The 26,451-nt window shown below is 37.2% G+C and overlaps 2 long non-coding RNA genes across 2 annotated transcripts in view; one reads left to right on the forward strand and one right to left on the reverse strand.

The window, feature by feature from the left end:
- The window catches only part of LOC131826673 (uncharacterized), a 70,832-nt gene that overhangs the window by 3,114 nt on the left and 41,267 nt on the right, over positions 1-26,451 (reverse strand). The window lies entirely within an intron of this gene.
- LOC131826672 (uncharacterized) lies at positions 1,142-25,957 on the forward strand. Its single transcript, XR_009351698.1, has 4 exons — positions 1,142-3,086; positions 17,140-17,348; positions 23,620-23,904; positions 24,397-25,957. It is a non-coding gene; the product is annotated as an uncharacterized LOC131826672 (long non-coding RNA).

A 26,451-nucleotide genomic window follows, 5' to 3' on the forward strand; every position in this document is an offset into this window, starting at 1 on the left:
CTCCCTGTTGAGCAGGGAATCTGCTTCTCCCTTTCCCTCTGCCAGCTCCCCCTGCTTGTGCTGCTGCTCTCAAATAAATAAAATCTAAAAAAAAAAATAAAAAATAAAAGAAAGATGGAAAAAGAAAATACCACACTTTGAAACTAAAGCTAATGGAATTAGTATTCTTTCAGTTCTAGTCCAGTGCTCCTCAAAATGGGGTATACTCAGCTCGGGAGGTATACCAGGAATTTCTAAGAGATGTGTAAGCTGTGCATAGATAGTTTTTAAGAGAGTTAGTGGTTAGGCTTTCAACTTCCATATGCACTGTTTTTCTAAAACTGAGCTGCTGAAGAATCTGCCTTACCTTGCCCAATCATCCTTTTTTCTTTTCACCAAAAAGAGGCACACCTTTCACCCACTCCTAATCTTACTGTGTTAACATTGCCCCAGGATGGAAAAGGGGCACCAGAGACAGAAGTAAAATGTCCCTGATTACTTCCTAGCAACCCTTTTGCAAATGGTTTTCAGCTTTTCCTTTCAATGAAACTGAAGAAGGACTTAACCAAAGTATCAGTTAATCATTAAAAATAGTTTTCAACAATAAATCACTAAGGCTTTTTTGCACGTAACTTGGAAGGCGTTTAAAGAATTTTGGGACGTAGCTAAAACAAAACCCCTTCTATTTCCATCATTCATAATTTTTCATGAACAAGTAGTCTGAGCACATCTTCTAAAAGAAGAAAAAAAGGAATAAAATGTATTTTATTGTACAAACCCTTTCTGAGCCTAGCAAACAAATTCTGACCACATTAATTAGTTGAAGAAACTTAGCTAACTAAGAAATGTATTTTCAGTAAATGTTTATATCATGTTTAATACCAATATATTTATGTTGCTTTGACCAAATGTGCACTAGTAATTATAATGCTAACTCATTTCAGGATATTTTATAACATTTAAGGTTACAGAAATTTTTAAAATTAAAGTTCAGTTGATAATTGACTTCTAAGTATAAATGTCATATTATAAAACTCTGGAAGTGGAATGGAAATAAAAAGGAATTATGTAAATTTTTCAACTACTTGTTCATATATATATATATATATATATTTTTTTTTTTTTTTAAAGATTCTATCCATTCATTTGATAGACAGAGATCACAAGTAGGCAGAGAGGCATGAAGAGAGAGGGGGAAGCAGGCTCCCTGCCAAGCAGAGAGCCAGATGTGGGGCTCCATCCCAGGACCTCCCAGGATCCGGGGACCATGACCCAAGCCGAAGGCAGAGGCTTTAACCCACTGAACCACCCAGGTGCCCTTGTTCATATTTTTAAATGAATAATGGTGGGTATTAAATAACTATGGTATATAGAATCCAATGGATAGGTTTTCTAAGGTATTTTGTAGTGTCAGTATTTGTAACATGCCAAAAATGACGTTCATTACAACAATTTGAACTTACTATGAAAATATCTCAGATGCTACCTTAAAAATGTGTAAAATACATAGTATTTCAAAATTATTTGGGGGAAGACATGACCTATTTTTCATAAGCTGAAGGTGAAAAGAGAAAAAACTTTCATAAGGAAAAATTTTCATAAAGTTAAATTTGTTCAGTTTAAAAGATTATTTTAAATATATCCTTTGTTATGCCTTAGACTTAAGATATATTTTGAAATTATGGTGTTAATGGACAGTAGCTTTATTTTTGATGTGGTAGCCGTTTCTCAGGCTCCCAGTAGCTTTATTTTTAATGTTCTTTTCTTCAATACTCCTTAAAATGTTTTTAAAAAGTTAATTTTACCAATGCACAAAATTCAAAACCCTGAGAGAATCACTGGTCTAATAGAATGTAAAGAGGAATGTTTATTTTATAAAACAGAATATTCTGGAATTACTGAGGAATGGAGATAGCCAGTTTACTACCTAGTGTGGTGGACATAGCCAACAAGCACTTTAAAGACATTGAGTTTCTACTGTGAACTAAACATCTGGATTTAGCAGATTAATAAGATTGTCCCAACCTCCAAGAAACTTATCTTTTAGTGAAGGAGAGGAATAAGTGAATTAATAATTATAATGGTTAAGTGTTGATAGAGATACATAAAATTGCTGTGGAAACATGGTTTTAAAAATTGAATTGCTAGGGAATATAGATGAACATAAGAATTTAGCCAAAATAAAAGTGCATTTATCCTAAAAGTAAGGCCATTTTAAGTAGTTCAGAATGTTTAGACTCTACAACTGCTCAAGTTGAGATTTATAAAGAAAGAACAAGGAGACATGAATAAAGAATTGGTTTTTTTAATCCTGAAAGTGATGGGAAGACTAAAAGACATTTTAAGCAAGGAAATAAGTAAATCAGACACTTCTTAATAACATCTAATTCCTAATTATATGCTCATTCAACAATTTTATCTTTAACTTGGCCTCCTATATAGATTCATCCATAGGAAGAAATTCTTTTAGTAAACATAAACAGAGTAGGTTACCCTGCCAGGTAAATGTTCTACTGAAAAATAATGAATTGCCAATCTCTTCTAAATTGGTTTGAGATCATGTCCAAAATCTAACATGTTTTAAATATAGTGAACAAGCCCAGTTTGGAGATGCTCCAAGTGAGTTGCAGATCTAAGACACTATTATTGAGATCAACAAATTATTTCTACTTCTCGAAGTTCAGCTAAAAGCTAGTGGGATGTCTAAAGATTTTCTCCATCCTAACCTAAAGATTACATATCCATCAGCTTCTCAGGTCTATTGAGAATTCAGTAGTCAATGATGAAAGTAATTTCATAAAAGATGATAATGATAGTTTAGAAATCCTTAATACAACTTCCAGAAATGAAGATGAAGCTCTTCCAAGCATTCGTGATCAACCAACATAAAATTTGCCTCAAACTTTGAGATAATACTCCTGCAACAAGAGTCATAAAGAATGGCTGTGCCATCATGCCTCTGTTCTCAAAATGAGTGGACCCGACAGTGTGGGTGGAAAAGGAAAAATTCATAATCACCTTCGGATAAAATTGCGCAAAGGAGTTACACTCCTTAGAAGGGCTCAGCAGAGTCTTCTGCATGAACAAGGATAGTTGACACGAGTGAGGTGAGTTGTTTTCCTTTTGGTGAAATGAGAATTAAATCATTTTGGCTTGGTGAGTTTTTTGGCTGCTTTGAGATCCATTCCCCCAGGCCAGTCACAGTCAGTGTTGTACTGTGCTAAGTTATTATGCCTCACTGGTCAGTGGAACAATTAGGCTCACTGAACAAGTACAATTCAGGTCCAGCCTACTTTTTTCTTCTGTTTAAGTAACCTGACCTAACAACCGTGGGATTCTGTTGTTGACTCTTAAATATTTCAGGATTTTCAGGTTTGCTGAAGAGACACAAATGATCAATTTGTAATTCAGAGACTTCTTCCTGCTCATGTGCTGAATGTCACATTAGTTAATACACTTACGTCTACAAAGGTATCCACGAGGGATGGGTTTATGGTTTTACCGTAGAAGACTTCAGTTTTCAACCTGTGACACTTGGGGAAATTACCAAATATCTCTAGACACTGGTTTTCTCATTTCTAAAATAGAGCTAATAATAGAAAGGCAGTAACCTTCTAAGTCTGTTGTGAAAAAAAAAATTTTTTTTAAAGATTTTATTTATTTATCAGAGAGAGAGAGGGGAGAGAGTGAGCACAGGCAGACAGAATGGCAGGTAGAGGCAGAGGGAGAAGCAGGCTCCCCGCCAACAAGGAGCCCGATGCGGGACTCGATCCCAGGACGCTGGGATCATGACCTGAGCCGAAGGCAGCTGCTTAACCAACTGAGCCACCCAGGCGTCCCTGTTGTGAAAATTTAATGAAATTATACACATAAAGCACTTAGCTCATGCCTAGCAAATACAAACCAGCAGGTTAATTTATTCAATTCTTCAAACACTACATGCCAGATAGCAGAGAGAAGGACTAGAGATAAAAGCAAGAATAGACAGTTCTTGCTCTCATAACACTTAAAAGGAAGTTGACAATCAAATATCACAAAAACAAATGTAAAGAAGGAGGAAGAGAAAAAAGAAGGAGAAAATACATGGTTTTGGAGCTTGTAATAGGTAAGACTTGGCTTTTGAGGGTGATCAGAGAAGATTTCTTCGGGAAAGTGGCATCTGAAGGATGATTAAGAGTTAACTTGGTGAAGTAGAGACGAGAGAGATGGCTTTCCAGCCTGTGCAGAGGCCCGCAGAAGCATGGGCCATCACAGGTTTGAAGGATAAAAGGCAAGCACCGGTGGCCAGAGTAGTTGAGGGAGTGGGAGCAAGATGTAAGAAGAGGTGGGTTTAAGATGAAGTGGATGTGATCCATTGAATAGCAGTTTTAAGTTTGTCTTTTTGATAAGAGCAATGGGAAGCTGCTAAGGGGCTTTTGAATGCAGTAGGAAGAAGGGACAGCATAAAGTAGCATGATCAGATTTGGATTTTCAGATCATCTTGGCTGCTGATAACAGATAAGATGAGGACAAAGGAAATAGAGGCTATTATAAGAGATGATGAAAACGTCAGCCAGATTAATAAGGGTAAAGGTGGAGAGAACTGCACAAATTTAAGAGCTATCTGGGAGGAAAAGTTTTATAAACGGTGATGGATTAGATGTAGGGATTAAAAAGAGTGAAGTGCAGAGGATAGTGTCCGGCACCAGTCACTAAAACAGGTAACATCAGAAGAGCGAAGTTTGGGGATAAAGTTATAAAATCACGTTTGGAAATTTCATTTTGAGTTTCTTTTGAGATCTTTATGAGGCATATTAAGTAGGCTACAGCTCATAGGATACATATGTCTCATAAATAGATGTGTATACACACATGCATATATTATATATATATATATATTTGTATGTCATCTGTGGGTAGGTGGTGACTTTTTCACCCATAAAATGGGCAATACTGATCCTGCCTCATAGGAGTGATTCATAAGAAATGAGTTGGAGAGGATGCACATAAAGTGCTCAAGCTTGTATCCATAATTGTACCAGGCCAAGAGATGGAAGAAAAAGCACTGGGTCCAGTAGTGGCAGTGAGGTGGAAATGCCCAAGGAAATGGTGCAAGGAGTGTCAGAGAAGCAGCAGCTGGAATCAGGTGTGATAAACACAAGACTCTGATATATATGCCACTTTTGAAGGTTGATCACTAGATTCTTTCAGCAAGCTCCCTAGATGTTTTCTAAGTGAGCAGTTACTGAATCTGAAGTCTGGAAAGGCTCCTGCTAATACTAACTATGACATTAAAGTATTCAAGGCAAGTTTTCATGGAAATCCATAAGCATTTATTGAGGATCACTAATCCAATGTGATCCTCACATTGGAGGATTTCTGGAACAGAAGAGTAGAAGTTGGACACAGAAGTAAGGCAGAAGGTGTGTTCTAGGAGGGGTAAAGCATACCAAGACTTTAAAAAGTACAGACCTGTAAAATCACAATGGGATAAAAGGAGTGAAATTATCTTGTAATTAATAACATTTGGGGGAAAGATAGTGTTGATATTGGAAAGGTTAAGGGACCAAATGATGGAAGACAAGTAAATGGTGGAAATCTATCAGAAAATTGTAAGCCGGGCAATGATTGGGTTAGCTTGTAAATAGAAAGGTTGAGACCATTACATAGACCAGAGGGTGGAATTGAACACTGGAGAGACAGTTATCAGTTATGATGCTATTGCAGTAGAACAGGTAAAGGATAGAAGCCTGATGTCCAGGAGGCATTTGGAAAGTAATCTGGATTGGAGAAATATATAGTATATATGCTATACTAAATTTTACTATAGTATACTATATATAAACTATACTATACCATAGTGTATATTGTATATACTATCCACTATAATATACTGTATACTGTGTAAATACTATATATATACTAATATATATTATATATAAATACCCCAAACATATCTGTGTTTGGGGATTATCAGTTATAATAGGTAATTTAAATCAGTGTAAGTGAAATAAATGAAGGACAAAGTGAAAAGAAGAATAATTTTAAAAGGACCATGTGAAATAGCATCATTTAAGAAACAGGTGTAATAAGAGGACCCTAAGGTCTCTTATCCAATAACCCTCATTCTTGAAAGTTCTTCCTCATGTCTAACTTAGATATTTCATGCTGAAATCAAAGTCTGTTTCTTTTGTCCACTCTTCAGTTGAGATAGAAAGTAACTGTTCATCATCTTGTATATAACAACCCTTCCTAGGCTTGAATACTGTTATTAAGAAACCTGGTAGTCTTCTCTAACTTAGGCTAAATAATTTCTAGCTCCCATTTCCCCAACCCTTTAATCATCTCTGTGACTCTCTGTTGAATCCTTTCCACTTTCTTCACATCTCTCTTTAACTTACAGAGTCCATTGCTGGATGTTGTACTTTTCAGATTCACTTTGAGGATCATGGAAGACTCTTCTTAAATTTTTTGTGTAGTAACTTCACGTATCCCAGTGTTGTGCTTGGATTTGCTCCATGTCAAATACAGATCTCTAGTAAACCAGTTATTTTGGCTATTTATGCCTAACTAACTATTTTTTCTTATTTATTGTTAACATTAAATCCCTTTTGATAGTGACATTTTGTAGAGATCATTCTCAATACCGTGACTGAATGAAATACATTTATCTGCCCTGGTCTCGGTTTTGGGTGGGAGGTAAAAACTTTGTACTTCCATGTACTTGCATAGGATGACATAGATTAAGCATGTGTTCTTTTCCATCTCCCCTTTCTGGTTTAAATTGTGGAATTAGATTAAAACATGAGTGTGAAAGAATGTCACTTATTCTGCATGTCTGTACCCCCACTCCCTTGTGAGCTCCTTGAAGGAAGAATGCAATTCTGGTTATCTTTGTATTCTCAGTTCACTTTTTTATCTCAAGGGAAATTACATTTGATGCCTGCCTTAAATCAAGTGTGAAAAAGGAAGGTCTTGACCAGCAGTGGCAGTCAAGTTCCACCTTGCTTGTCAGTTCAATTGATTGGTAGCAATTTAATTATTGCTGAGCAATGTGATTAAAAGGATTCTGCAACAGAGTCCTAGATCATCAAAAAATGTTGTGGCAAATTAGAATTGTCCAAAATTAGAAATATGAATTGCCATAGCAATTGTTTACCTTGGCTGGACATGAGGCATAGGAGAGGAGGCATATTTGCCACTAAAAACAACAGAAGTTATACCTTCATTCCTATACAATGCCTTGGTCCCAGACAAGTAATGGACTCCTTCTCTGAGAAAGAAAAGAGCACTTTGTTCAGTTTATAGATCATAGTGAAAACAACAGAAGATCTTAGAGGTCATGGCCCTACTTAAAAAAAATTACCCACCCACTTATTTTGCCCAATTGCATAAGGTCTATCTTTAGTAGCTCTTGGAAATTGTGTCAGTGTTAATCTGCATGATTGCCACACATGATTATGAAATGTCATTATAAGAGTTTTATTCATGGTTCTTTCCTTGGAGCTTCTCAGGAAATAGTTTTGATTTAACTTAAAAGTCAACAAAAATAATAGTGTTTTTTTTTTTTTTTTTTAACTAATCAAAGAATTCAGCTGCTACTTTGAAAGTTCCACAAGAAATCTTACGGTACTATTCCTGTTTGTTACTTTGATAGCATATTGTCCAATGACGTATTAATAGACAAAGAATTGACTCACTAAAAATTTAGTGGTATCTTTGCCAGATAGAGTTTGGTGAGAAAACTGGACTAAGAGGTAGAACAAACTGAGGAATTAGTATGTTGGGGAGTATTGTTGAGCCTTTGGAATGTAAGAAATAGTCATGAAGAACTGTCAATACATTTAATTTATATATTTTGTTTGCTTATCTCTGTTGTTCTGTGGTTCTTCACTTAACATGAGCCTCCATGTCTGGACTCAGAAGACAGCCTCCAAGATATATCAAGTAGATTGATCCAGTCATGATAGGTATTAAAGATAAAGTCTGTAATTAATTGTGGAGACAAGCACTCTAAAAGTATAACTTCACCATGAGTTGAGAGGGAAAAATTCTCTACAATCTTTCTGAGTTGCTTGACCCATTGATATGACTTTAGCTATCACTTGGTAATTTCACCAAGTCTACAGCCGTACCTCAAAACTTTCTGCAGAGCTGCTGATTGGCTGCTACTTCAGTGTTTCAGTTATACCTCAGACTCAACAAATCTAAAATTATTGAAGTCCTCACTTCCTCTGAAGACTACTCCTTCTCCTGTATTCTCTGTTGTACTGGGTTTGGTGCTATGTTTCACAATTGTCTTTGACTCTTCCATTTTCTGTATTTCCCACATTGAATCAATCCTCAGCTGTTAATGCATTTTACTTCCTAATGAGTTCTTGAATCCTTTTCCTACTCCCCACTTCTGCTGTCACTGTCCTAGTTTAGGCTCTCATCTTCTCTCATCCTCTCTCATTCTGAATACTAACATCCTCTTAACTAGTCTTTTAAGTCTCTGGTCTGGCCCTGTCATTATCTTGCACTTTTGTCTCCCTATTTAACCATTCTAGTGAATCATCATCATTGTGAGATAAAGTTCAAGCTCCTTACTATGGAATTCAATAATTCTATGATCTGGCCTCTCTCGGACTTTCTGTTTTAATCTCTTACCATCTCCCTCCACTTCTTATCTTTCACTTTGCTCTCTAACAGTGGTGCTATTGGAACACCTTCCTTTCTATCCTCTTTCTCATCATTTGATTAATTACTAATTATTCTTTGATAAAACCTACCTCAGTTATCTCTTTTTTTTTTTTTAAAGATTTTATTTATTTATTTGACAGAGAGAAATCACAAGTAGATGGAGAGGCAGGCAGATAGAGAGAGAAAGGGAAGCAGCCTCCCTGCCGAGCAGAGAGCCCGATGTGGGACTCGATCCCAGTACCCTGAGATCATGACCTGAGCCGAAGGCAGCGACTTAACCCACTGAGCCACCCAGGCGCCCTCAGTTATCTCTTTCTAAAAAAGTCTTTTCTGCCTACCTACCTATCTACCTACACACATACCCACCCACCCACACACACATCCATTTGTGCCTTTGTAATACCCAGGACCTCTACTTATCTTTGCCCTTTCCATATTAGGTTAACATGCCTATATATGATTTGCCTATACCACCACGCTATGAATTCTCTAAAGGAACATCATGTCATATTTACTTTTGGATCCATAACAGACTAACATAGTGTCTTATATTGGCAGTTTTTCTGTAGATATTGATTGAAAAAATAACAGTGTATCATTATTAGTTCATGCAGTAGAACACAATTAGAAGCAGTAATATCGGAGCGCCTGGGTGGCTCAGTGGGTTAAGCCGCTGCCTTCGGCTCAGGTCATGATCTCAGAGTCCTGGGATTGAGTCCCGCATCGGGCTCTCTGCTCAGTGGAGAGCCTGCTTCCCTCTCTCTCTCTCTGCCTGCCTCTCCATCTACTTGTGATTTCTCTCTGTCAAATAAATAAAATCTTTATAGAAGCAGTAATATCATTAATTTGAATTTGCAACAGATTATATTGATATGGAGAGTATAAAATGTAGTGACTAAGCAAGGATAATAACTCTTATGTGTACTTTTAAATCCCCTAGAAATCACTGAAACTTATAATTCAAATGAGTATAGCAAATATAAATAATTACTCATCTTTAATGCCAAATTATCATAAATGACTAAGTAGGATATTTAAAGGTTGCTAACCAAATGAGAACTATTAAATAACACATTTCTAAATGAAAGTATTTAGACCAAAAGAAAAAAGAAAATACCGAAACAATTTTCCTGTAGAAGTACAAGCCCCTCTTACAAGGGTAATCTGCAAAAATGTATTACTGTTTATCAATTAATTAATTTTTTGAGAAAGCCCAAGAAATTTTATTTGCATACACATGTTTACTGTTATTCAAAACACAAGACAATTAGAATAATCAGTATTACAAAACTAGAAAGAATGGCTAGTTATGCCCTATTCTTTCCTTTATTGCTAGTCTTCAATAAAATACATCATTTGAGTTCTAAAGGTATATATATATATTTTTCCCAATAATAGTATTTCCATTTTGAATGAAAAATTGTAAATATAGTCATAATATTTTTATGCTCCCTACATTATCTCCTAGGCTTCCCCTCAACCACAAAAAAGAACCAAGTTTCTAGAATAAAATGAACTATTTTATTTTATTTTATTTTATGAACAATTTCTTGTTTATGGAGGTTTTGGAATCTAGGCCTTCCCTTGCCTGGTTAATTTTCCCTGTTTATTCCCCCAGGGTAATTATTTTCCCTGCCAGCATGTTTTATGGTTGTGTGTGTTTGTTAAATCATCTACAAATGTACTTGTGCAATAAGTTTATTGAAAAACCTTAAATATTACAAGACAACTATAATTTTGTTTTAAAGACAACTGTAACTTTAAGGTCAGTTAAGTTTAAGTTTTGAAACCTTACTGATATTTTTGTTTTTAAAAAGGAAATCATGAAAATACTTCTTTGCTTATTTTGGAGTACCTGGTGAATTTTAACAATTCATTCTTTGAATGTTTTGGTTATTGTGCATTCTGTTTTTACTAGAAAATAAGTTCTTCATATTTTGCTCTCAGAAAATTATACAAGCATATGACCATGACTAAAATACCCAACTGTCCAATCTTCAGTTGATTAGTAGGGATGTTGGATGAATGTTAGTGCCTTCAGAGATCTCAGTGGCAGGATACTAGGAAGTCTGAGGGGCCACAGTTTCTCCATTAGAGCTGTTTTATTGTCCCATTTAATTTTTACCATAGATAAATTTAAAATGAGATCATTTAATGTAAAATTTAGTTTTCATGTCCAAGGGGCAATCTGAGTGAAAAATGCCTTTTCCTTGACTCATATGAAACAAAAAGGATGCTCTTTGTCTTAACTATGTGCAATTATGCCTTCTTTGCTATTTTCCAAAGGACCTATGCCTACTTTCTGAAACATTTCAGTGTTTTTAACACTCATTCTCTTTCAGTTAGAGAAAGTCAAAAATCTTTAGGGATTCAAGAATCTCATATAGGTGTATGTTTTTTAAAATTAACTTTTACAGTTGGAATAATAGTTCCAGGCCTGTCAAAGGTTCTTGGTAGATATGTGATGAATGAATAAACAAGGCAGCCAGTCGGTGCACATGGAAAGGACGACGTGCTTTAAAATTTTCTGTGTCATTTTTAAAATATGTTATTGTGGACATCTATTATTTTGTCTACCAAGCAATGGTTCTTGGATAGCTCCTCCCTTGATTCCTAACAGAGCTGCCAAGTTCCCATGTGACACTGCTGGACATAGTGGTATGCACTTGAAACAAGCTGGACCGATAAATCCCAGGCTTTTTGAACTTTTTGTCTAGAAAATAAGGTCAGTCGCTTTCTAGTGGTTGAAATTATGAGACGTACAGTCTGACTGGTGTTAGTGGTAGCTTAGCAGTCTGAAATGTGGGCTCTGAACTTCAGGAAGCTTCCAGTGGCCAAAGGCGGGACAATATGGGCATCAATAAGAATAGTAAATGCAACGGATTGAAACAGTCAAATATGTTAGAATCTATGAGTTCATAACACTACCAAAAAATATGAATTGGGTACTTTTGCTAGGGAGTCAACTCATTATTTTGAACACTAATTAACAGAGGAAAAGAATTGAGGCTATATGTTGTTTTTAAATTTACAATACATACAGATAGTTAAATAGTTAATGAGGAAAAATTTAATCTATAGAATTATTCCAGCTAATGAACAGAGAGGGAATGATAGAACATATTACACTCAGCCGCAGACGCCATAATGAGCTATGCAGTACAATATCCACTAGCTATCCATGGTTATTGAGCACTTGAAATGAGGCTGGTCCAAGGTGATATGTGTTATAAGCAGTGCTGTGCTGGTAAACATCTAATAACTGGCTCTCTGAGATGGAGGGAAAAAAAAATCTGCTTTGTGATATTTGCTGTGATATAAATACTACCACTGTGGCCAGTTTTTAGCTACCCAGTGGGATGTCATGTATCCCATCCCATAAAGCTGGAATGAGATGCTTAGCCTTCATGGGCCGGTGCAAGCAGCTTCCGACACCTACCAGCTATGAGTGGAAAAACTGCACAGGACTTTGAAAAGTTAATCTGAAAATAAGACTATAAAATATCCCAATCATTTTTAGTAAGTGTTGAAATGATAATATTTTGGATATATTGAGTTAAATAAAATATATTATTAAATTGATTTCACTTTTTAAAAATAGGGGTACTAGAACATTCTAAATTACATGTGTAGCTCATGTTATATTCATCTTGGGTAGTGCTGCTGTGGACAGTGATCATCACTAAGTGTCTACATACCAGGTAGATAGATAATCAGTTATTATGTGACTCCTGGTGGAAGTATATAACACCACCTATGAAGCAATCTTTTTAAAGAACCAACCTTGTACAAGATCAATCCTTTAGGATAATTACTGGGTTAATAGGAAATACAGAAGGCAGAAGAACATGTTACATGACATCATAGGGCTATAGGCAGCAAAGTCCAATATATCAAGAATATACTGTAGGATCCAGTTTCTTTAATAAATATGTACATTACAAGGGAGGGAAAGAGAAATGGTGGGAGAACCTATGCGGTAAAAGAGGCTTAAGAAACTATCAACTGATTATAATTTGTAGGCCTTACTGGGGTCTTCAGTCAAACAAACATTCTGTATGAAAGAAGCCCTATTATGACAACTGGAAATTTGAACACTAGATTGTTAATGATATGTAGGTTTTGTTATTAATAGTTCAGGTGTGATAATGGGATTTTTGTTATATTTTTTTAAAATGCTTATCTTTTTTAGAGATAAATACTAAAGTATTTACAGATCAAATGGTAGCATGTCTGGAATTGCTTCAAAATAATACGGGAGAGGATAAATGAGTGGGGCTATGTATGAAACAAGATTAGTCATGATTATTGTTGAAGCTTATCAAGGGTACTGTGTTTACTGTTATATGTTTAAAATTTACCATAATCAAGTTTTTAGGAATTTGTAAACAAGGTAGGTGTAAATGTATTTTCATCTTTTTGTGTATATTTGGGCATTGGATCTCCTAGATACAGAAAGGTATTTGAGTGCTTAGAAGTTTAAGAATCCTTTGTCATTTACAAGGGATGTAATAAGTATCATGTACTATTCCACTGTATTTTCTTTTCAGAACAATATTATTCTTGGTGACTCTTACTAAAAGATATTTCTGAATTCCTATTTTACTTTAGTTCTCCATGTCTTTTGTCATATGTCAATTTCTACTTCAAATGTAACTGTGTAGGTCTTATCTAACCTAATAAAGTGTTGGCTCTTCAAAAGAGAGAGAGAGAGAGACTTAAGAGATATGGCAATCAAATGTAATGTTTGGGTACCATTTGGATCCCAAAGCAAATTAATCACCTATAGAAAAAAACAAGTTGTGAAACAACTAGAAACTTTAACATTGGCTGGATATTTGATGATGTTAAGGAAGTGTTGCTAATTGTTAAGTCTAGTATTGATGTTGCTGTTATGGTAAAAATTCTCTTTCAGAGATATGCACTAATATAATTATGAATGAAATGAAATCATGGGATTTGCTTCAAAAGAATCCAGTGCCAATGGGGAGTTAATGACAGGGGTATATATGAAACCAAAGTTGATGATTGTTATAGACATGTGTATCCTAGCAGCTAGATTAGTCCATGCATTGGGATCAATTGTGCTAGTCTTTCCACCTTCATGTATCTTTAAGCTATTCCACAATAATAATAAGTTAATGGGCTCTGGCAATAGACCGCTTAGGTTTGAATCCTGCCTGTACCACTGTTTAAGGTTATGACCCTAAACAATGAGGGTCATCATCCTCATCCATCAAATGGAAATGTTACTTGTATCTACTTCAAAGGTTATGAAAATTAATTAATATAAAAGAAAGGGAGGAAATAGACGTGTAAAGGCACAGGGACTTGAGACAGTGGAAGCTGATGTGATTGAAGTCCCAGTGTCTAATTCCCCAAGCCCATGTTAGTATCTTTAGGTCCCGTAAAATACTCCAGAATCCTTCTAATCAACTCCCCTTTTTGCTCAAACAGGTTCAAATGTGTGTCTCTGTCTCTTGCAGCTAAAATAGTGCCAGTAATAGGTAAACATACATTTTTGCTCTAATATCCTATGAATTTGAAGTTTGTTGTGTGTGGGCTGGGAGCAGCCTCTCTTTGATGGGTTACTTTTCTGGGGTCTCTACTTGGGCTCCAGGATAGTAGCCTGGGTTTGGGTAAGGTATTTGGTGTTTAGTTGAGAGCTTCCTTTGTTATCTGGTTTGTTTGACTGAATGTTAATCTTAAGAAAGTTCATTTGACTGCTCTAAAATGATATCTGTCTTATGTTTGTCTGTCTATCTATCTATCCTGTCATCCATTTTTAAAATGTTTCCTTCATTCAACAGATGTTTGTTGAGGGTTTTCTAGTGCTAGGTACTCTGGTAGAAATTGGAGGAGATAGCAGTGAAGATCAGATGGTCTGTCCTTCACACATCTTACAATTAAGGAGGGTATGATTTAGGGGTGCATCTGACTACACTAGCAGAAAATTTTCCCGAGCATGGAGATAGCTTCTGGTCTCACACAGAGTGAGGTTCACAGGGGCAGGCAGAGCAGGGCCAGAATTAGGTTGAAATGAGTGGAGGCACTTACTTCAGGTGCAAAATTTGAGGGGCTGCCAAAGCACTTGGTAATCAAGATGAATAATGGTTTACTGTCACTGGAGGGGGAGGAAGGTGTCCAAAGGTTATTTATTGATACGATAAGTTCAGAGACAATTTTCAAAGCTTAAGATTCAAACTTCACTGCATGTCCTGATCTACAATTTCATTTAAATTAAAAGATTTAAGATGGCTTTGGTTCTTTCAGGAGTTTTATGTCTGAAATGATAATACTTTGTTTTTCAAAATTCTCTAGAGCCAGTTAACTTCCAGAGTATCATGATTTATTGGGGTATATGAAGAAATTGAGACCATTTTTATCACTATTTTATCTATACAATCAATTAATGGAGAGATTAGCAATATTTTATGATTTACAGATATAATTTATGGGACTACTTACTAAAAAATTTGTTTTTACTCATACACATGAAAAACCAAAAAAAGTTTAGATCAAGGACCTGCAACTAGGAACTTCTGGCCCCCACCCCACTATCACTGGGAGGGACAGGGTCCCATAGCTTCAGGGTCCTCTCCAAAAAACCAAAAAATTAAGAGCAATCAATGTTTTCAGCCAATGAGTTTCAAACCTTCCTTTATCATGGTGGGCTTCTACAGCCCATTCCAAACATCATTCTTCAGCTGCTTACTTCTGCAAATTGAATTTATGGTATTTGCTCCCCACACAATTCTCCTTCCATCTGCGGTCTCAATGCCATTAATTAATACCACCTTCTTACTACCACTTTGGAAATATGGCCAGTCACTCCAGGAAACTTCCTATCTCTCATGTGCTAATGCAATCAGTCATCAAATCCTCTCTTTTCTATCTCCTAAATACTTCTTGAATCCATCCTATTCTCCCCACTCAATGAGATATATTACCAAGTCTCACCTGTGCTGTCTTAACGACCCTTCCCCTCACCCCCTTGCCCCTAGAAATCTTTCTGCATCCAAATTGATTTCCCTCCACTTTGTTTTCTGCCAAGCAGACGTAGTGATCTCTTTAAAATACAGATCTGATGTTGTCCTGTGGTTTAAAACCCTTTAATGTCTACTCATTGCTCTTAGGATAAAACCCCAAATCTTTCAGTCCCTGCATGATCTCCCTCACTCCACCTCCCATTCTCTTTTCTCTGTTCCATTCAAAGTGGTCCCCTTCCAGTTTTCAAATACCATGCTGCTTTCTGCCTTAAGATGTAATCGTATAATGTTGAATGTAATGTTCAATCTGCCTTGAGTACTCGAAGCCTACTTACTTGCCTGACAAACTCCTCTTTACTTTTCAGGTTCTAACTTAAGGGTCAGTTGTTAAGGACCCTCCAGAGTAGGTCAGGTGCCCAACTCTCAGTGTAGCCTGTGCTTTTCTTTCAAAGCACATAGAAATGAATATCTGCTGCCCCATTATCTCATAAGGCCCAAGAGAACAGGAACAATGCCCCCAATGCCAAGGTCCAGTGCCCCCAGCGTCAGACTATTTGTTGCATTAATGAATAAACAGGTATCTTTAGTGGTGGTGAATTCCGTACCTGCGCATTTCCCTAAATGACTGCTTTAGGTGTACATTTTCCTTTTTCATTTGTTTTTTTCATTTATTCTATAAATGTTCTAGGTGCCACTTTCTTTCAACTGATTTGTAGTTTTGTTTGTGTTTCTCCGGATATCATTTTTAACCAGTTTGTAAAGGTTAAGGTTTCTACCCAAACTTGAGTGCTAGTCACTGTACTACCTACCACTTACTAATTTGGGGGATTTAAGGCAAGTTACCTAGTTATATCTATATTAGATGGTTTTCATGAGCTTTAAGTAATAGAAGGATAATGAAACAGTATAGTTAATAGCACCTAGTTGGAGCTCCATGAATGTTCTTTTCTGTCTGACCTCAGTGGTTAAAGAAAAAGTGCTCAGTTCTCGCTCCCTCCAGGGTATAACTCTTGAATCCCTTTTCCCTAAGCACTAATCAGATAGGTCTCTGGGCCGAAATTCAAAGAGATCTCTCCAGTTTTAATCCCTTATTAACTTAATGAGTAATTAAGTTTTTTTTGTTTGGTGAGTAAAAATTGGACCTGAGTTCTGTAATTTAGGCTATTATCCGTGTGCTTAACAAAAGAGAAAAATCACAGTTTTCTACGGATCTTATCCCATCTTTCCCACAACAATCAAATAGAAGATCAATTTAGTGGTGAGATATGCAGTTAATTCTGGAGCCTGGAAGCACATCCATTAAGCTGTTATGCTAATGCAAGCAGGAGGTGTGGAGGGCCTGTTGGCAGGATGAGAAAGAAAGGGGAAAGACAGGAGATAGATCCTAAAGGGAGGCCTTTTCTGATGGCTAACCTAAAGAAACTACTCTTTACTTATCATTTTGTTCTAATTTTCCATGAAGCACTTATCATTATCTGATATTTTCCTTGTTTACTTTTCTGTTTATTAGTTGTCTCCATCCACTAGAATGTAAGCTCCAAAAAATAAGGAACCATGCATGTCCTGTTTGCTATTAGAGACCTAGCACCCAGAACCAAGCATGCCATAAAATAATACTTCGTATATATTGGTGGATTGAAGAAGTTGTTGCTGGAAACAAGAAGCAACCGCGTGTAGTCAAAATAATTTCAAGGTTTAATGCTTGACCAAGATAATAAGGTACAAAATAATAACAAAGAGAAATATTCTTATAGAAGGAGTAGGAAGGTTTTTGTTTCACTTTGTTTGTTTTCTTGTAGGAGGAGATGAGTTTTTTTTTTTAAATAAATGTATTTTTCTAGATTATTTATTTAATCAGAGAGAGAGAGAGAGCACAAGCACGGGGAGCACCACCCAGAGGGAGAAGCAGGCTCCCTGCTCAGCAGAGAGCTCACTGTTAAGTCAGACACTTAACTCACTGCACACTCAGGTGTCCTGAGATGAATTTTAATAGTTGTAGATATGTTAAGTTGCAATGGTGAGAAATCATGAAAGGTGGAAATTTCTGACTGATGGCTCTTTATACTAAGGACATGTTTTTAAAATGAGATTTAAACAAAACAAAACAATGGGGGCATATAGGTGGCTAGTCGGTTAAGTGGCTGCCTTCAGCTGAAGTCATGGTCCCAGGGAAGCCTGCTTCTCCCTCTCACTCTGCCTGCCTGCCGCTCCTCCTGCTTGTGTTCTCTTTCTTTTTTCCTCTTTCTTTCTTTCTTTCTTTCTTTTTCTCTGTCAGATAAGTAAGATTAATTTTTTTTAAAGGACAGTTTAAAAATAAATAAATAGGGCGCCTGGGTGGCTCAGTGGGTTAAGCCGCTGCCTTCGGCTCAGGTCATGATCTCAGAGTCCTGGGATCGAGTCCTGCATCGGGCTCTCTGCTGAGCAGAGAGCCTGCTTCCCTCTCTCTCTCTCCATCTACTTGTGATTTCTCTCTGTCAAATAAATAAATAAAATAAAATCTTTTAATAAATAAATAAATAAATAAATAAAACCAAACCTTCTTTAGTTCTAGGCCCTGTCCTAGGCCATAAACACGCAAGGATGAATAACCATCTCTGCCCTTTGGGAGCCCATATATAATGAACAGAAAGGAATAGATAACCAGTTATGATGTAAAATAAAAGTTGTAGTGATAAAATGACAGACACAGTGAAATGGGAACACAAAGGAGGGACTATATAATTCTGCTGACATTGTGGAAGTCCAGGATGTCTTCCCAGAGTGAACAGATGAGCACTAAATTTAAGGAAAATAAAACCAGGACAAAAGCCCTGAGCTATATGGTAGTATTCATGTACAGCACACAGTGTATGCTTGACAGATCATTGCAAGTGATCAGTGGGCATGAATCAAGGTACTGGTTCATTTAGAAAGAGAAAATCCAGGGCACATGGGTGGCTCAGTTGGTTAAGTGTCTGCCTTCAATTTAGATCATGATCCCAGGGTCCTGGGATCCAGTCCTGTGTTGGGATCTCTGCAGAGGAGGGAGCTTCTCTCTCTGGCACCATCCCCCATTCTCTCTCTCTCTCTCTCAAATATATAAAAATCTTTTTAAAAAATAAATTTTAAAAAGAGAAAATCCATTTCATTGTCTACTTTGCTGATATTAGAAACCATACTTCCAAAGAATTTTTAGTAATATGAGAAAATGTTTTTACTAAGACAGTTTTTAAAAAGTAGAATATAAAATTGCACACATAGTTGGATTCTAAAGATTTATTTTCTTCTTTTGGAGTTTCCAAATGTCTCATATAAGGAATTTATTAATCAGTCTCTTCCCCAATTCATAACTAACATGTTTACCAAGGTAGAGTAAAAGAAATAAAGTGGAAGAAATTAAATTGGAAAAGAAAGAGGTGGAAGAGGGAGGTATATAAGAATATTAATCATAGCTGTCTCAGGATGGTGGGGTTATGTGTGATTTTTGCTTCCTTTTTCATGCTCTTCTGAAATGTCAAGGTCTCTACAAGGAACTATAAATGGATTATAAAAAATATAGATTCCATTTACTTACTAACTTGTTTAACAATTAAGTATAAGTTTAGTGCTTACTATGTGCTTAGCACTTTCCTCAGTGCTAGAATTAGAAGTTTGGAGGTTAATACAAGCCCTTTGTTTGAGTCATTAGACTCACAGAGAGGCACTTGAGTGGTTTAGTCAGTTAAGTGACCAACTCTTGATTTCGACTCAGGGTCCTGGGATCAAGCCCTGCATCAGCTCCCTGCTCAGCGGGGAGTCTGCTTGTCTCTTTCTCCCTCTGCCCCTATCCCCACTGGGTTTTCTCTCACTCTCAAACAAATAAATAAATCTTAAAGACTTAATATATATGACAACTTTAGCTGGGTAGGTAGGTAGGTAGTGATGGGACTCGAACAGGGATCACTCTCCTTTGGTTCTGGACTCTCCTCCTTTTATCATCTTAACACTGTGTGCAAGAAGGATGGGATTTGATTTGGCCAACCACAGAATCAAATAGCAGCATGTCCCTTAGTGGATACCCCTCCATATCCTTTTGATCCACTAACCTCCCACTCTGCATTCAAAGTTCTGTTTTGTAAATACCCTTTCTCTATTCTGAAACTTCACAGGCTGCTCTTTACCCCCAAATATGGGACTTTTCTACCTGACATTCATGCCCTTTCCAGTCTGGTTTTTGCACTTTTCAGATACTGTATTTGGTCTGCTCATTGCTAAATAACAAATTTATCATGTGCGGTCTTCCTCTCCGTGATTATTCCCAGCTTTCCTCTTATTATTAAGTAGTTTTCTCAACAGAGGTGTGTGGCAAGAGGAAGAGACAGCCCGTGGCTAGTCAAGGAATAGGATTGAACCTTACACTACCAATCATAAAGGTTTAACTTCTGTTTGGGTCTCTACTTAACAGGTGTATGGCTAAATAATTTTGACTTATCTGAAAAGCCTGTGTACATTATAGGATTATTGTTCATCTCTTCATTTATGAATTCTCATGTAATGAGTTTTTTATTACATATTTCCTATTCACCAAGCTCTGTGTTGGGTACTGGGCATTCATCAGAACAAAATGGGCAGAGTCCCTGTTGGTCCTGGATCTAGAGGGAAATGACAAAAACACCAACTAAACTAGAAGTAAACAAAGTTACTAAAAATTGTGATAAATATGAAGAAAACAAATAAGAGCAAGAGGGAGAAAGTAGGAAAGGGTGAGTATGATAATATTTTCGTAAAACAATGAGAGGGAAGGAGCTTAGTTAATGGTAGCGAATACGTTTTTTAAGTAGAACCATATATACAGAAACCCTGAGTTGGGTTTTATTATATTGGAAGGCTTTATTATATTGGAAGAACTAAAAGAAGACACTTTCCAGGAGCCAAGTGGAAAGGAGAATGCCGTGAGATTATGTTGGAGATGGGCAGCCACATCTTTAGGGCCTCACAGGCCACAATAAAACACATGGATATTGGGGCACCTGGGTGACTCAGTGGGTTAAATAAAGCTTCTGCCTTCGGCTCAGGTCATGATCTCAGGGTCCTGGGATCGAGCCCCACATCGGGCTCTCTGCTCAACATGCTCCCCACCCCCCACCTGCCTCTCTGCCTATGATCTCTGTCTGTTAAATAAATAAATAAAATCTTAAAAAAAAAAAAACACATGGATATTATTCCAAGGGTTATTGGGTAGCAGGAGCATCTTAAACCGGGGGGTGACATATCTGACTTAACTTGTCCTACCAATTGTGTGGAGAATGGAATGAAGTAAAAGCCATCAATTGTAACCCAAGGCAGTGACTTTGAAGGTCTAGACTAAGGAGTAGCAGTACAGGTTGAGAGAGAGAGAAAAGTAGACATACTCAAGACATACTTTGGAGGTAGAAGGTGTGGAGACATTACAGAATAATGAACTGGGCAAATTCAGCGGACCACAAAATGCTGTCAATACTCACGTTTTACTCCCATCCCACTGGGCCTTGTTGAACTGAGAGGGCTTGTGAAGAGCTGCTCTGGGGCCAGTCAGGCCTCCTGGTATCTGCTCTTTGTGTATGTACTGGGTTACCTGTCCGTCCAACTTAAATCTGCTCGTCTAAAAAATTTATCTTCTTCTTAAACTTATTTATTCAAAAAGTACTGAGCTCTTAGCATTCATCTAAAGACAAAAGACTTGAATATAAATGTATCCAAAACATGACATATACTCAACACCCAAAGAACAAATAATCCAATCAAGAAATGGGCAGAGGACATGAACAGACATTTCTGCAAAGAAGACATCCAGATGGCGAACAGACACATGAAAAAGTGCTCCATATCACTCGGCATCAGGGAAATACAAATCAAAACCACAATGAGATATCACCTCACACCAGTCAGAATGGCTAAAATCAACAAGTCAGGAAACGACAGATGCTGGCGAGGATGCGGAGAAAGGGGAACCCTCCTCCACTGTTGGTGGGAATGCAAGCTGGTGCAGCCACTCTGGAAAACAGCATGGAGGTTCCTCAAAATGTTGAAAATAGAACTGCCCTATGACCCAGCAATTGCACTATTGGGTATTTACCCTAAAGATACAAATGTAGTGATCCAAAGGGGCACATGCACCCGAATGTTTATAGCAGCAATGTCCACAATAGCCAAACTATGGAAAGAACCTAGATGTCCATCAACAGATGAATGGATCAAGAAGATGTGGTATATATACACAATGGAATACTATGCAGCCATCAAAAGAAATGAAATCTTGCCATTTGCAACAACATGGATGGAACTAGAGCGTATCATGCTTAGCGAAATAAGTCAAGCAGAGAAAGACAACTATCATATGATCTCCCTGATATGAGGAAGTGGTGATGCAACATGGAGGCTTAAGTGGATAGAAGAAGAATAAATGAAACAAGATGGGATTGGGAGGGAGACAAACCATAAGTGACTCTTAATCTCACAAAACAAACTGAGGGTTGCCGGGGGGAGGGGGTTTGGGAGAAGGGGGTGGGATTATGGACATTGGGGAGGGTATGTGATTTGGTGAGTGCTGTGAAGTGTGTAAACCTGGTGATTCACAGACCTGTACCCCTGGGGATAAAAATATATGTTTATAAAAAATAAAAAATTAAAAAAAAAAAAAGAATGTAATGACCACAAATGAAGAGAACCAACTATACAGGTAAAATAGAGATATTAGAATAAAGAGGAATTTCACCTCAATAAAAAAAAAAAAAAAAAAAAAAAAAACAAAGCATGACATATACTGTTTCCATTCAAAGATATCCTTTAAATACAAAAGAAGCTCCTTTCTCAAACTATGAAAATTATGTGCTGGCATACGCAAAGTACATTGATGGGGAGTATCAGAACAGAATCATAATTTGCACTAGAATTTAAGGTTGCAGATTTTTTTTAAAGATTGTTTATTTGACAGAGATCATAAGTAGGCAGAGGGGCAGGCAGAGAGTGGGGGGAAGCAGGCTCCCTGAGAGCCTGATGTGGGGCTTGATCCCAGGACCCCGAGATTGTGACCTGAGCCAAAGGCTGAGGCCCAACCCACTGAGCCACCCAGGCACCCCAAGGTTGCAGATTTTTATGTCTAACTAAGGAACGATGCATTAGCTGAGTCAAGATTATAAAAAATAACCATTGCATAGAAATAGGTCTTTGATTTTATGATCTTTATTTTACCAATATAGGATAGTGAATTAATCTTAGTGAATTTCCCTATACCTTACCCCCAAAATGCTTCTAGACAAACAACAAATCCCCCTACCTGCCAAAACATAATGAAAAATGCTTCTTTTGCTCCAATAACCTTAATGTTTTTGAGGAGGTTCTGAATTTCAGATAGATCCAGTCATTCCAAAATAATGATAAAGTCTAACCTGTCTGCCTACTTCAATTCTAGCCTTTGTTTAAAGTAAATGGATTAACATTTTCATTGTTGGAATTTTCTCCAATCTAGGTTTGATAGGTTATCAGCAATTAAAAAAAACAAAAAAAGCCGCCACCACCACAGCCCTCCTTAGCTCACTCTCCTCAGTATACTCTCCCCATTCCTAAAACCCCTTTCTTTCCCAAAAGATCATGACTATTTTTTTTTTTTCTAAATGAAGGCAATGGACTAATACCTTCCTTTAATCACAGTTGCTTAAGTTTTTCCTTGCTGAGACGCTTTTTTTTTTTTTATTTGTTTGACAGACAGAGATCACAAGTAGGTAGAGAGGCAGGCAGAGAGAGGAGGAAGCAGGCTCCCTGCCAAGCAGAGAGCCCGATGTGGGGCTCGATCCCAGGACCTCCCAGGACCCTGGGATCATGACCCGAGCTAAAGGCAGAGGCTTTAACTCACTGAGCCTCCTAGGTGCCCCTGAGACGCTTGTGATAAATGTCTGTCTGATATTATTATTATTTTTAAGTTCAGGTGTGTCTTTGCATTTTTTAATATGGTGAGTGTTAATGATTTCTGTTCTTTCCTTTGTCACTTTTTCAGAACACTTGTAGTATTGGACCAAAATAAAATTTTCGGGAGTTCATCCTTCCAACCACCATCCTTCCAACCTGCCTTGATGGTCTCCTTGGGGCTTCATGCCAAGAGTTGTGGTTAGGACTTCTGAACATGTCTGTTTTCCAATGTAATATTTTAAACTGCTTCAACCCCAAAGGAGAAAGTAACCCCAAGTCCTTTTAAAAGGTCTATACATTTTATTTGGGAAGAGGAAGAGAATTTCCATGCCATGATTGACCTTGTCATCAAGATACTTTCTTTCCTCTACAGGTACAGACTCTTATTTTATTTTGACAGTCTTTCTTTTAATTCTGATTACAGCAGTGAATATTATGGCCTCTTGGATTGTTATCTTCTTTTTTTCCTTTTTTTTCATGATTTGGTCAAGTGTATGTTCTCTATCTCTGAATGTTTCCTAAACACTGACATTTATAGCTTACATAATTTCATTGTCTCATCACTAACGGCAAAATGAAAAGCAATTATGGTAGATATTGATCTCTGTTCTCTGATATGCAATGTAAAGTCATTTTATACATATAATATATAAAATTATATAAAAATACACCCCCCTAATAGGCAAAGTTTCCTTTTATTCCTGTCTCCCCTCCTCTGTCTCTTCTGATTACGTCTCAGGTTCACATCAGCTATTAGCAACATGACCATTTCTTACACAAGGAAACACATCTACCTTCAGGCAAAAATGGTCTTCTAGGAATGGCAATTCTAAACTATATCCCAAGTCTTTCACCTCCCCTATAGTGCCAGAACCTTCACTGTCAGCATGGAGACGATGGGAATTGTGGACTTTCGAAACTGGAGAGGCAGTTGAAGGCAGAACTGGCCCTGAAGCAGAATCTCAGGAATTGGATTCTTTCCAGGCTGAGCTGGAGATTCTCAGCAAGACATGTACTTCTCTGAGCCCCAGCTTCCTTTTATGTTAAATAAGAATAATACCTTATAGGTTCAAAAGCATATCAGTGTACTTTGTAAAGTGATATGTTAATTGATGCTATTATTCATTTAAAAGTAAAGGCAACAAATAAATAAGAGTAGGAATTTAAAGAATCAAACTTTGGAGGCCCTGGCCCATAAATCCTTGTCCTCATCTGAGTTTTCCACCTTTCTGTTGTTAAATTCCATTACATTCTTGCTCCAAAACCAAAAATGTTTGAAATAATATAAATTGGCTGTTGGGTTTTTAAAGAGCTCTGCAAATATCCTGAATTCAGTAGTCATTCACAATTAGAATGTTTTAATGAGAAGTTAAGACAACTACACTGAGAGCATAGGAGTTTTATTAAGGAAGAACAGAGCAATCATTAGGGAATATGCCATTTTCAAGGAAAAGGATCAGGCCCAAATGGAGGGAAGCACTGGGACCTTGGAGAATCACCAGCAGGAGAGAGAAACAGGGAGAGAAGGGTGGCGATAACAGGACAGACATCACATCTTCTAGAATTTTCCTCTTTATGGAGGAAATGGGGGAAAGCTCTCTTTATTCCTCTGTCCTCAGTAATGCTTCTAGGACCCAGAATGCAAGCAAGTGGTATATATATAAGATCAAGCAGGTTTTTGTGCACTTGCCTAGGAACTCAACCATCACAGTGTTTCTGAAAGAAAAATGTATTCCAACTTCCAAAGAGCCAACCCTCAAATGCATTTTTGGAATGCAATCTGTTTGAAAGTGAAATAACCAGGCAGCCTGGATGAGTTCTCTTTTGAAAGAGTTTGCAGTGAGAAACATATCAGCTTCTGTGAAAAACTGTTTTCTAATGGGAGCTGAGTCTTTTGTAGCTATCTTATATACTTTCTGGAAGGAATATATAAATGAGGTGAGACATTAAAACATTTAGGTAGATTTCAAGATTTTTAAGACAGCCATAGAATAGTTTTGCCCTATTCAGATATCCTGGAGATCTTTTATTGTCCCCCCCCCCATACCCATGAAATCACCTATTTACTTTAGGATATTACAGGGCTTCCTTAAATATATCCTACGAATCATGTCCTTATAATAAATCATAGCAATGTGAAAAAAAAACTCTGTAAAACATGCAATACTGTATAGCCATGCTCATGGTTTGCTTATTAGCCTTCTCCGGAGTATGTAGCATCACTTATAATTTAAAAATTAAAGCAGTTTGGGGTGAGATAATTTCCAAAGTTCAACAAGTACTTGAACTTTTTTCAATCAGGATAGTTATAACTTAGAATTTCTTCTACAGTAATTTTACTGAGATAAATGATATGAATAATGAATTATTCATTACTGAATTATTCCAGCCTACTCATTCCTTTTACACATTAGCTTATGACTGCAATCCTAGTAAAATTTATGTTCAAGAAAAGAGCTAACTTATTTTTTCTTTCTAAGGGTTAGTCACCCATGAGGAGGGTCCAAACCAGGACATCCTTCTCTGGAAAAATGCTAAACTAGACGAGGTATCAGGACAATAGGCTTGAAACAGGACAAACATGGGAAATCATGACTGTGGTCCCCGATGCATAGCTGTGTTTGGCTGCCGAAATTTCCCTCTGAACACTGCATGATCTGCGATAGAGGGAAGTAGCATGTCTTAGCGCAAAGAACTCACCCACCCAACTGACTCAGGTTCCCGGCTAGAGAAGAGACTCCTTGTCCATCAGCTCTTTAAAACAGGAAACTAGAGAAAGGTTTCCTTTACCTCCTTCTTCCAACCAATGATCAAATCTCGCTATTTTCACTTCCTAATCCATCCCCTTCTACCCACTCCACTATCACTACCTTGGTTCAGGCCATTGTTGTCCATCACCTGTGTGATGGCAGCAGCTTGC

Source organism: Mustela lutreola, chromosome 3 (genome assembly GCF_030435805.1).
Source record: "Mustela lutreola isolate mMusLut2 chromosome 3, mMusLut2.pri, whole genome shotgun sequence".
NCBI classification, from domain to species: domain Eukaryota; kingdom Metazoa; phylum Chordata; class Mammalia; order Carnivora; family Mustelidae; genus Mustela; species Mustela lutreola.